Genomic DNA, 12,945 nt, shown 5'->3' with positions numbered 1-12,945 from the left:
TAAATCTCTGACTTTATTAAAGGTGATGCTTTTTTGAGTAATCAAAACCTTCTTATATCAACCAGTGTATTTGAAACAAACCCATGAAATGCTGCTGTTATGGTCATTTGGCAGGGCAAACTGAAAAAGGGTGGTACAAAGCAATGTTCATAGAATTGGAGGGTTTCCTTATGTCTGGAAGTCTGAGAAAATCAAGAAATAGTCACTGTGGCAGGTTTTTCACAGCTCTTAAACTCTCCTCTTTGTGATTGAACTCATTAATGAATCAGCCCATCCAATAACTTACTGGTTTTGATCCCTATAACTACCTGCAGAAATAAATTACTCCATTAAAGGCAGTGAACCTTTTCTGGTTTATGATGCCAGATTTATTTGGAATAACCTCTGTAGCTTGCTTGCTTTGCAAATCAGAGAAATATAAAAAAGCCCGTTGAAATTTAAATAAACAAAAAAAATATGAAACCAAATTACTTGCTAATCAAACTTTATCAAAGAAATTGTGTGCATTATAAGTAGGTTGGCTTGTTAACTCTTCAAAATATTATCAGTCAGTGATGCTTTTCTTCATCCCATATTATGCACTTGCATTTGAGCATGCTGCATTACTGGATATTAGAGAATTGTGTTTTATCATGTGGAAGTTATTGCATGTTGAAGTGATTGACACACTCCATTAATCCACTAAATAATTAACAACATCCTTGTAATATTTCTGATAGTGTGCTATCCCTGTGCTTTCAACATGCACTTTGAAAACTAAGTAAGCATCTCGAACACAAGTTTTGCAGCAGTGGTCATTGTTGTTTCAAAATTTCATTAGGTTTATCTTTATGATCCTTCAGACTAGTATTATCTCTGTCACTCAGGTTTATCTGCACAACTTGATATGAGCTGCCATCTTCTGAATATGCAGCCACACAAAGTAAGGAGTTATAGACAAAACAAAACAAAAAAAAGTTATTTTACAGGAGGCACAAAATATTGCCCCCAAAAAATAACCAAAGGCAGCTTTGGCATCCTCTTGGTAGACAAGATTTGTGCAGTAAAAGATGGTGAATGGAGAGGCTCTGCTCAAAAATCTGGTGGTTTATGTACTGTATGGCCCAGTGCAGCTGTATTTCAGCTTCTGCAAGCAAGAAAGGATGCTTGCCAGTATATTTTTAAGAAAAAAGTAGAATAAAGTTATCAAAACATGAAAGTCAAACATGTATTTTTGTTGAGAAAGGAGGTTCTTTCTCTAGACCTGCTACCATGACTTTTCTTTAATAATCTTATAGCACTATATCACTCCTATGGCTTTGTGTGCTTGATGAGGAGCTGCAGATAAAGGGATAGAGATTCCTGACTTGGAAGTCTTTACAAAGTGTGGTATTCACAAATCAATTTCACAATTTGACTAAATATTACAGGCTTGACAGAGTTGTCTGTGCTGCTGTAATGTCTGTGCTCACCAATTTTTTCTTGTTGTTGGTTTTCCTGTTGATGCAATGGAAAGAGATGGGATTAAACAATATTTGCTGTTGTCTTTGCTTGTCAGGAAGGTGTTAATGCTTGTGTTCTTGAAAAGGTTTTATCCAGGATCAGCAGTTTTGTTATATTTTACTCATTCCTCTACTATACTCCCTGCTTTTATTATTATATACACTGAACACTGAATATTAATTCTCAGAAAGATTTTCAAAACTTAGCAGCAGTACAAAAGGCATTCTGCAAGGAATTTTTAATGGAATTAAAGCATTGGATTTTTTTCCTCCAAGATAAGAATGGCAGATGTGAAGAAAACTCAAATGACATCACTAATATTGACTTCAAAAGAAGTTGTATACAATAGGGAATGCAGAATTAGGCCCTGAAGAATTCACTGCCTTTTACATGCTAAGCAGTTTTGAGGTGTAACTTGTAGACAAGGTGACATTTACAGAAAACCCAAGAAATTCAGTGACAAAGCAGTTTTCTGTTTCACATTACAATTCTCAGATTTTCAAGAGAGGAAAGAAAAAGATGTTGTGCTCTTTTGTACAACACTACAGCATTGCTTGATCTGCCATCTGAGGAAACACAAACCTGTAAACAAGTTCTTACAGTTCTACTGCAGCTATTAAACAGAACAAAGTGAAGTATTTGGGAGCTGAGTTTTATGCCTGGGATTTAAGATCATCTGCCTGCTCCTGCATTAACTCACAAATCTGATCTGATTCTCACTGCAGCAGTACATTAAAGGTTTATTTAGCCAGAGTAGGTGTTTCCTTTTTTGCTATTTCTTTTCCTCATGCTCTAGTAACAATATAAGGAAAAAATTCCTGTTGCTTAGGATGTGTGTATGTTCACTGCTGGGCATCATTTCAGGGTCCATCATTTTCTCCAGGCTTCTCCAGCAGCAGCCCCAAGGTCTGCAGCAGCACATGCTCTGTTCCCTCTCTTCTCCCTGATGGAGAAGTTTTTAAGGGCACCATCATTTTAATCTAGTAGGTGAACAAAGCTGAGGGGGATTATAATTATGCTGGAGGGTGTTACTATGGGCTGACAATTGGCTCTTTGAATCAGTGGAGAACTTAGAGAAGTGGCTAAAACTGCTGACAGTCCTAAATGGCTGCTAGAAGCTTGGCATCTTTTTTTTTTTTTTTTTCTGATTTTTTAACAAAAGCAATAGAGTGCTGCCCATTGCCACTTAGTTTTTCATTACATTTGGGACTCAGTCAGGTGTGGTGTTCACACTCCATCACAGAGAAATGCAACTGGATTGAGTGCAAGGCTTTTTATTCACTATTCTTTAAAAAAAAAATGTATAACAAAATATAGTCTCTGCATATCCTGTTTGTATTGCCTTATGCATGAGGGAACTCATAAAATTTGGCTTAGGACTAAAGGCATGGCTTTTATATCAGGTTGGAGAGGTAAACAGGTATTTTATAAAGAACAGGAGAGGTTTATTGAAGCCTCTTTCCGTTAGGTCATTTATCTGTCACCTATTATTTACTATTTTATAGAATATTGAAAGAGTTCTCAGGCGTGTGATCACCACTCTTCTTCCCATCTCAGCCTCCTGAGTTTTTTCCCCTTGGCTTTGTTTAATTTAGCTGGAAGGCTGCATTTTAGATTCCTCATCTGAAAGTTCTTCTCTCCAAAACAAGTTGGGAAAACCACATGAAAGCAGTGTATGCTTAAAAGGGCTCAAAATTTGATCTTTAGCTTGGTAATGCTCTTTTTGTATAGATTATGAAGAAATTGTTGGTGATAACCTTGCCTGTGTTTAATGGAAGCTTTTATGTTAGGAAAAATGAAACTGATCCTTGACTCTGATGTTTTTGAGGATATTATAAATGTGTATTTAGGATTTTTTTGTTATACCAGGAAGACCTTTTTTATGCAAATCCTGTACAGACCACCCCTCCATTAAAGGTACCTTTAAGTAGCTTAATTTACTCCTTAATCTTTGAGTTTGTTGGCTACTTATCTGTTTGTTGGGGTTTTTTGTGGGTTTTTTTGTTTTTTTTTTGGTTTTTTTACTGTCATCATGTGCTTTGGTTATGTGGCTTGATTCCCTTAATTTTCTGTCAGAATAAGAGACAAAAATTACCTCCAGCATTTCTGTGATTTCCACATTTCTTTCCATTATATACTTCACCATGTTGTAACAAATTTTCCCCTTTGCATAATGAGTTATTTCTCAAAAAAACCCCTGTGTACTTCTTGGATTATGCTTCTCTGCATCTGTTGAAAAACCATGTGTAGCTGGAATAGCATTTCATGGGGCTGTATGCAAAGATCTTGCTCACTGTTAAGGAACAGCTCTCCCCTAAGTCCTCTTATTTTCTCTGACAGCTTTTATTAAAGTTCTTTATACTTAAATTACAGCTTTCTGAAACTATCCTTTCAGGCAAAATAATGCTATAAGTTATTGACTAACATGATTCTATTCTCAGAAGGGTAAGCATGTAGAAAGCAAGCTTTTAAATTATTAGAAAACTAGTGGTGGATGAGCTGTCTTTGGATCACATTCAGCAGGAGCATTTCTCTGTTCTCTTTAGCAGGTTTTCAGTTAATGGTTTCTGCCTTTGTCTGAGTGCTGAAAGCTAAGACTAAAGGGAATATGCATTTTCCATATTTCTCCATAACAGCAAATACCTGACAAGAGTCAGGGAAAAAACAAGTGGTAAATACTCTTGTTACTCCCAGTCTTCATAGAATCTTCACTCCTGAATGCATCCATTTCAAAGCTCCACAAAATTTGCCATTGTCTCTGGTTTTAATCTCTTTTTGTTCCTTGTCCAACTCTCTTTTCCTTAGAGTCCTTTCCTCTGTATCTCTTCTCTCATTCCTTCCTAATGCCATCTTCCACCTTCTGAGTTCTGATTGAGAAATGCCTTTGCCTTTTTTGTGCTAAAAGTCAGTTGTATCTTACCCTTCTGAGAAGTATTTAGCAGTTGTGTCCAGCTAAAATCCACTCTGTTTCTGTGCACACTTTTTTGCTTGATGAAGGGCTTTGCTTAGACCACCATTTACTTACGTAGCAGTCACAGAAATTACTGTGCCTGTGTATGATCAGAAAACAAATAATGGTTGCTGACATTTCTAGTAATATTTTTTCCATGTTTGTCAATTTTGTAATGGCCTGATTTTTGGAAAGAATTTCTGAATTTCATTGCTGTGCTAATGATTTTTAAAAACTATTTCTGAAAATAATAAACTAGAGTAAAAGTTCTGGAGGCAACACTTTACGTTACTGCTATTTAAAATAATTTATTTCGTGGGAAGCTAGATAATCAATAGATCTGTGACCAATTAATTTAGTTACCCATCTACTGGATAAGAAAATCAGTCATGGAATATCAGGGGAGTTAGGAAAGGTGTTAAAGGGTTATATTCACTGATACTTGATTTACTTAGGGTTTTGTATAGAAAATAGTGGGAAGTTTGCTGTGATATAGATGTAGTGTAAGGCTGGAGGATAATATCTATTTGTTAGTAACTCTTTTCATGTGCCCTGTTCATTTGCTCTCAGGTTGCTTTCAGGTGCTTTGACTTAATCTGGCTTGGAATCTAAAGCCCACAAATAAGGTGGAATTAAGTTTTCCATTTGGGGCTTTCATGCATAATGTCTCTTTTCACTGCTGTGTAGCAGGACCTCTCACCCTGGACATGAGCCTTAAAATACCCCTTCTTTCTCCTCCTTTGTGTTTTGTTTGCTTGGGTTTGCATCTCCTTGTTCTCTCTCCCCTTTGCTCCCTTCCATCCTCTGGGCTTTGTGCTCAGAACCTTATTTCCCAGAGGATGCTGAGAAGTGGCAAGATTTTAAGCAGAGCAGGATTTAAGCAGTGCATTAACCTTGGCAAACTCTGCCAGGGGTCTCTCTCTTCCCTGTGTGCCTCATTCCCTCTCTTCAGCTTCCCAATTTTTTTCCCCATAAGCTCAGGGCACCTGCATGACAACCAGGCAGCTGCCTAACAGCACAGACATGGGCTGGTAATGGCCACATGTGCTGCATCCTGCAAGCCAGAAAAAAAGCCCTAAAAAGCTTCCAGCTTGCCTAACAGGGATGTTGAGTTTTATTCTTTCTGAAACAAAGCTAATAAAAGATTTTGTTAAAACTCACCTTGGGTATTGTGTTGTTTCAAGATGGGCGTTTCTATTTCGAGATAAATTACAAATTGTTGCTTTTTGAATACTTCAGATATAAAAATGGTCCATAAAAATGCTTTGAGGGACTCTCAGTCTCACCAGGAATTACAGAAATAGTTAATTTCAAATGCATTGTTATGAAAAAACCTGTCTGTTTTGTTTTTCTTATCTGTTCCCTTTGTCAGAAAATAACAAGCTGAGTGTTAAGTCAGTAAATGCAAGCTTGAGACTGCTTACAATACAACCATTGTATTTTATATTTTAATGGTATTTTATAACCATTCTTCGTCACCAAATGTCTTCATATTCAATAGATTTATAGTAATATGAGTAATGGCCAGGGGACTAACAAATCAAAATCTCATTTCAGATGTTTGACACTAATGTTGTGCTGACTTATTGTTTGCTGTGTTGGATTTCTGATCAAATTACCAAAATAGCTACTTGGAAGTAGCAACACAGAGTAAGAAATACTCTAGAAATGGGGTACTGAATTATATATTTAATGTGTGCCATACAAAGCAGTCATTTACAAATTTCAGCTGTGTTAAATATATTAGTGGATTTTTGTTTATAGAGGAAGGAGGTGTAAGAAGCCATAGCTCTTGATTCAGGAATTTTAACAGGTGGTAAGAAAAAACCAGCATTTCACAAGGAAGGTACAAGATGACTGCTGATATTTATTCCAGACTTGTCACACTATATTTTATAGTTCTTCAAGGTAGTTTTGCAGCTGCAAAACAATAACCAGATGCGTAATTGAGAAGCAGCTGCATGAAATTTTCATTTTTTTATGCATAAAATCAGAACCATTAGACACGCTTTATGTATAAGGGATGAAACACTGAACAACTTTGTTTTCTCTGCAGTACCAGCAGCTGTGTAAAGGAGAGAAATCACACCTTCCACACTCTATAGATACCCATTTGCTTCTAAATATCTGGGGGCTGATTACTGAAACAAAATGTCTTTATTTTCTGTGTTTCTGGTTTTTCCTGTTTGTAACTCTGCCTTGTATTGGGATGTATGTGGTAAAGCATTTACTTTGGCAAACTCTGTTGTAAAAATTCACTTGTGACTCAAAGCAGCAGATTTTTTCATATCACCTCTATTTACTGCTGTTTTAATCTGAATGCGTCAGTGTATCCCCTTCTGAGAAAGATGTTGGTTTCTGATGGAAGATAAATTAGTTGTCTTTCTTTTTTTTTTAAGCTCCTGCCACCACTGACTGTATGTTTCTCAGGCCAGATCCAGTTCCAGGTTTTTTATGAACTACATCACTATTACAAAAAATACTGACTTGTTTGTACATTAACTTAGTTGGCCCTTGTATTTTAACAAACTATATGGAACTATAAGGTGTAAAATAATGGTTATTGCCTAAAAGTTATGTGACACTTTCACCTGAGAAATCTTCTCTTATTTCCTGTGAAGTCTGATTTATTTATTTACTCAAAATACATCTATGTGTTGATAGATACTCTAGCATAGCATGTTTTTGGTTGCAAATACTGCAGATATGGGATTTAACTTGTAATTGAAAAAAATCAGGTTGACAGCTGGCTGCTTGGATTTTTTCCTCTCTTGGCTTCGTTCCTATGGCTGTATTGGTGTGGTCTTTGGGATGCTTGTGGTCAGAATTGCACCTCTTTTCTTTGCATGATATAAACCTGCAGAAGGAAGCATGTTTTAGCTATTCATTTTGAAATCTTGTTTATTAGTTTAGACATTTGAAATGAGAGGACAAAGCTTCTGAGATGGATGGGTCTGCACTCTGTAGTGTTGCATCTTCTATGCAATCAGCCTGTCAGTGTGTAATCCTTCTAAAAAGGTGTCAGAAATGTAATTGACACTTATGCCTGTAAAATGTGGGCTTGTTTTTTTTTTTTTTTTTAAAGCCTTTAATGGGATTACCAGTAGCAAAATCATGTTGAATTAAAATAGTAGAAAAATCAAAATCAGAATCATGACAGTCTGGAGTTGAAGTTAGTTTGTAATATGTCTCTTTTTGTAGGGTCTCTTAGGTCCTTTTAAGCAAAACTCTTCCATATTGTCAGTAAATTGACAGTAATTTCTTTGAAGAAATATATAATCTGTTCCCTACTTCACACTGTGGATATTTTTATGCTTCAAACTGTTTTTATTTGAGGCTGCAGTTTCATCTGGAATCGGAGCTAATACAACTTTAGCTTTGGTTACCCTCTGATCAGGGATAGATGAACAGAGAGAACTTTTCCTTTTGTCCTCTGATGACTGAACAATAAAGAACAAGAAGAACTGAGCTAAATTTAGAGAGAGAAAAACTGGGAAACTTTACAAATAGTTAAGTTTTGAGTAGTGCTAAGTTTCTTCAAATTAATAGGTAAACTTACACTGAAAAAACAGCTCTTTTTCTTTAGCTGAATTCTAAATGGTTTCTTCATCTTTTAATATTTCTTTTGTTGAGTTTTTGAGACAACAGTTCTGGTTGTTGCCCTCATTTGATACTATGGTGTTTCCTCTGATCTCCACTTGTGTCCCCCAGGTGACCCAGAAATCAGCAGGAACATAATGTTGTTAGATAACCACTTCTGGTATTTAATTCACTTGAGGAAGTTGAATTTTTTTCATCTGTCAGTGGTTTCTGCTAAATTTGCTACATCTCTTGCCTTCATGGAATAGGTGGGTTGTGGTTAATTTGTAAGGGTATTAGCTTGTACATGTACTGTAAAAGCACATGGGTTTGGACCAAGCCAGAAAGCTTTCATTGCTGGCTTTTCAATTTGTACAAAGTTCAGAGCTCACCCAGCATCCAGACTCCATCCTGTGATTCCTCTCCCAGCTTCCTCCAGAGTATGAATTATTTTTAACTGGTATTTTGCAAAGGTTAGGATGACTTACAAGGGCTTGTTTTATCTTTAAAGATGGGGACAACTACAAGCTTATATACATCAGTAGTTGAGAAATATGATCATAAGATATGTTGTTTTGGTTTTTTTTTTTTTTTTGGGGGGGGGGGTACATAATATCTACTTAAAATTGTAGAGCAGTTTTTGAAGCTGAGGTTGTTCTGACATTTTGTTAATCTGTTACTTCATATTTGAGGAAGTGCTGTGCATTGAAAATACTAAAATATTTGCAGTTTAGGAAAAGTAAAAGATTTCAACACACTTATGAATATGGAGTGTGTCTTTGTAACCCTGCTGGGTTCAGCTGGGAGATGCTATCTGACTTCATGCATCACAGGATATTTTACATGAGGCCTTAACCCTTGAGAATGTCATCACAGAAACCATTTAATGAGTATCATGCTCTTGTTAGTTCCAGAAGTTGACTGTGCCTTTATTGTAAGTGATTTTTTTTTTGTTAAGAAACATCTGAAGCAGACAGTTTTACCTCTATCCTACAGCTGAAGTCAGTGATGGTTCTTGCATCATTGTGAAGCAGAAAACTTTTCTCTCACCTCCCCTGGGTTTAGTTGAACTGCTCACCTGAGTAAGATAAATAGCACCAACCTTCAGGCTATAAATCTTAAATATATTCATTGTTCTAAATGATTAAGAAGAGCCCCAGGAGTTTTGCAGAGAGGAGAAAGGCAGCTGTTAAAAGTTTGTGGATAAATAGTTAACAATGTAGAGTCACTAGGAAGGTTCATTTCTGCTCTTCACTTCCCTCTACTCCCTCCCAAGTCTTATCTCTATTCCTCCAGTTTTACTCATCTGTGTATTTTAGTAGCAGCTTTCCTAATCTTATTGTGTGTGAATATTGTGCTCCACTGAAGATTATTGTCATAATAATCCTGATGCTGTGTCTGCATGTCCAGCACCAGCTCTTGTTACCATAGATAAATCTTTTACAGTTTTTTGTTTTAGCTCATTAAATGTTCAATGTGGTCGATTCTTCTTTTGGCCTTTCCACATCTTACCATCAGTATAATACAGTATAATTACTGTATTTTATGTATATATAATTACCAGCAGTATAATACAGCTTTTGTATTTTATATGTTGGGATAAAAGTGCAACAAGGAAGACTTGAGGCTGATTACTATAATTTTTACTCGCTTTAGAAAAAAAATTTTCTTTCTAAAACACCCCCCACCCCTCCCAGTAAATCCAGGTTTATGTCTCATGTTGTAAAGTCATCTGCCATTTTAATATGGTGATTAACATGTGCTATAAATAACTTGCTTACTTTTATCTTCTGAGAGCTATTCCTATTTGAAGTGCACATGAAGATAGTATCCTAGCTATTTCTTTAATCCATAAGAAGCTAAGTTAGATGCTTAACAATGCTTTTGTACTAAAAAGTTGTTTTATAATTTTGAGAATAAAAAAATTACTACATTTCCATATTTCATGCTCTTGTTTTCTGAAATGAGACTTCTGTGTCTTTTATTTAGCTTTGTGCCCATTTTCACAATTTTAATGTAATCTATTCCAACTTATTGCTGTTTTCTTACATTGAATTTTTGACATTTAGTATCCTATAGATAGTTATATGTACACACTGCAGTAAGTCTTCCTTCAGAAAACTCCAGGCTGGTGGAAAAAGGAAGTAAACTCAGCTTACATATGAGAGATTTTTAAGGGCTAGGGTTCAGAGGTAATTTAGCAGGAGTTGCATCTCTCTGATGTTGTCCATATAATGTAATACTTGTCAGTTGTGCAGACAGGAATACAATTAAAGGTTATTATACAGTTAATTATACAGTTAACAGCAGGTAGGGCAATTTTAATTATATGTTCTCTTGTCTTTCTATGAATTATTTTAGCTCTTTAGGTCCCTCTTTTGCACTGTGCTAGGTAAAGTATCCAAGATAGTTTCTTTGAGTTAACTGTGACTCTTATTTACACAGATATAATTCAGACTGTCTCAAATGTAAGTATTGAACTTGACCTCAAAGTGAGAAGTTTGGAGTAGAAGAGATGGCAGAAGCATGAACGAAAAAACATTGATCAAAAATTTTGCCTTTAAAAAAAAAATTGCCTTATTCTACCTGACACTTTGCTAAAATCTGGAAGATTTTTCTGCAGCATAGACAAAAGCAATAATCTACCATAGCATTTTTTTCAGCAGTTACCTCTTTAAATTTATAAATCAGGCAGACAGAATTAAGTGGCTCTGTTCAGGAGCTGAGAAGTGCCTTTTCCAAAGCAGTAAAGCAACTTGCTGACCTTAAGTTAATGAAATATTAACCAGTTCTTAACAGTTGTCAGGGAGAGCATCTGTTTTTGAGGATTCATAGGAGGGGTCACTGGGGTGGTGCTTGGATTGCACACATATTTGTCACTTAAATAGCAAACTAGCTGAAGCTACAACCCCTCAGCTGCACCAGGCTTATAAAGTTGATGTACAGATAAGATAATTTTTGCTACTGACAAGTTCAGTTCAGATTTAATTCACAGTCCTGCTCATCTGAAGCTGAGAAGCTGGTAAAGGCACTGTTCATGAGGAATCTGAGCACTGGGGTGTAGTTCTCACCTGCTGTATCAGTTCCTTTATTGATTCAACAGAGATTCAAAACACTGAAGTCAGCTGCACATTCTCTTCCTTTCTGAACACGGTTGCTGCTTATTCCAAGCTTACATTTTTGCCCAGAAAAATTCCCTTTGTATGTAAGTAATTGAGAGAAAGCTCCAAATTCCAGTTTGATAGGAGTGCTTGCTCATGGTGATGTTCAGACTCTGCAATTTCATTAACATATATAGAATTCAAGCTGGAAGCATAATGCCTGCCTTCAGAGTCCCCCCAGAGCTCATCTTGCAGGAAGCTTAAATGAAAACAGCTTTGCTGATTTCAGTATCATATTGAGATGCATCTTTCCCTGAAAATGTTGGCTGCCAACCCAAAAGCTTATGCCTCTCTATTGTTTTTACATTCTTTTTCTAGGCTAATTTAGTGTTAGGAAACCTGACAAACATGAAGTCTAACTCTAATATATCTTTACTACTGAGGTAGTGATTGGAGCTTGAGGTAGAAATGCTGAGCTCTTAAAATGGGTGAGTAGGGTGTTTTTATTCCCTCAAAGGAGTAGGAAAGGTCTGCGTGGGACAGGCTATTGTATGAGGGAGGGATTTTAAATAATCACTTCAGTACTATGAATAATTGAGACATGTGCCTCGTGTCTGTAAGTGTATGCAGTGCTCTCTGTATCTTTTACCCAACTCAAATGCCCCTTACTCAGTTCCAGAATTTGGTTCTCTTCTGGATCCTCCTCTTTGCAAGTTCTAAGAAGGCAGTGATGGATCTTAGAGAGAATCACAGTTTGTATTACTTGGGTTTGAACTTCTCAGTGGTTCCCCTCACTCCAGGATGCTCTGTAGAACAGAATTTGATATGCCCCCAGCAAACTGTTCTGGATATAATCCTGTGGGGCAAATCAAATGCTGAATTGATTCAAATGAAATTCTTGGGCAAAGCTGTGTAAGTCTTCCCAAGTTCACCAAAAAAAGAGAGACTGGAAAGACTGGAGTGGTCAGGAAAGCTCTGGGAAGCCTGCAATGGGCAGGAGGTTCTTGTGCTTCTTGTGGGCATTTGTGAGCTTGTGTCCTCAGCTCTTCTTTGAGGTTAAAGAGCAGCTCAGCAGTTGATAAGATCAGCTTTCTTCAAGGACTTAGTAAGAACTGATGCAGTTCACATGATATTTGGAGTCCAATAATACCTGTAGGTATTGGGGAGAACTGCTGTTTTCTGGCAAGAAAACCACTTTATTCTGAAATACAAGCTGTGACAACAGCTGAAGAAATTAATTATTAAATAAAAATATTTTGGTCATGTAGTGGGTTAAACTGTGTATTTAATAATTAGCCTATTACACAAGATTTCTTATTCAGTGATGAACTATTAAATTCAAATAAGATGGCAGGTGGCATTATCACCTGATGTCTAAGGAGAAACATCAGCATGGAAAAACTTCAAAACTTTTAAGTTACAAAGTTTATGTTTGAGAATTATGTGAAAGCATGAAATGGATTGTTATTTATTTTGTTTAGAAGTTATAGATTTTTCTAGTGACACAAGGTTAGCTTAAAAGGTACAATAAATAGTTTTCAGTGAGACATGAGCAAATCTCATAGCGTGTGAGATTTCCACTGCTGTTTTATGGGGTTTTTGCTAATTTACCAGGTACCTGGAGCTAATTCAGTTTACTCAGGTTTGTGTATGATGCTACTGTGGTTTTCCAACTGCTGTAATAATGCAGTATATAGAAATACAGACCTGGTTTAATGAGAGGCTTTGAGAAGTGGAGATAAAGGGTGTGGTGTAGCAGAGACAGAGCCCAGGATTGATGCTGGGGATCCCATGGCAGTGAAAAACTCAGTAATTTAGTTCAAGAAACACAGA

The 12,945-nt window shown here is 36.4% G+C and overlaps 1 protein-coding gene across 2 annotated transcripts in view; it reads left to right on the top strand.

Annotated features, from left to right (window-relative positions):
• SUCLG2 (succinate-CoA ligase GDP-forming subunit beta) overlaps positions 1 to 12,945 on the top strand; it is a 113,899-nt gene that overhangs the window by 23,457 nt on the left and 77,497 nt on the right. The gene's annotated exons all lie outside the window — the stretch shown is intronic.

The sequence above is a fragment of the Heliangelus exortis genome, chromosome 12, assembly GCF_036169615.1.
Source record: "Heliangelus exortis chromosome 12, bHelExo1.hap1, whole genome shotgun sequence".
NCBI lineage: Eukaryota > Metazoa > Chordata > Aves > Apodiformes > Trochilidae > Heliangelus > Heliangelus exortis.
The sequence above is the reverse complement of the archived record's forward strand: the minus strand, read 5'-3'. Positions and strand labels throughout refer to the sequence as shown.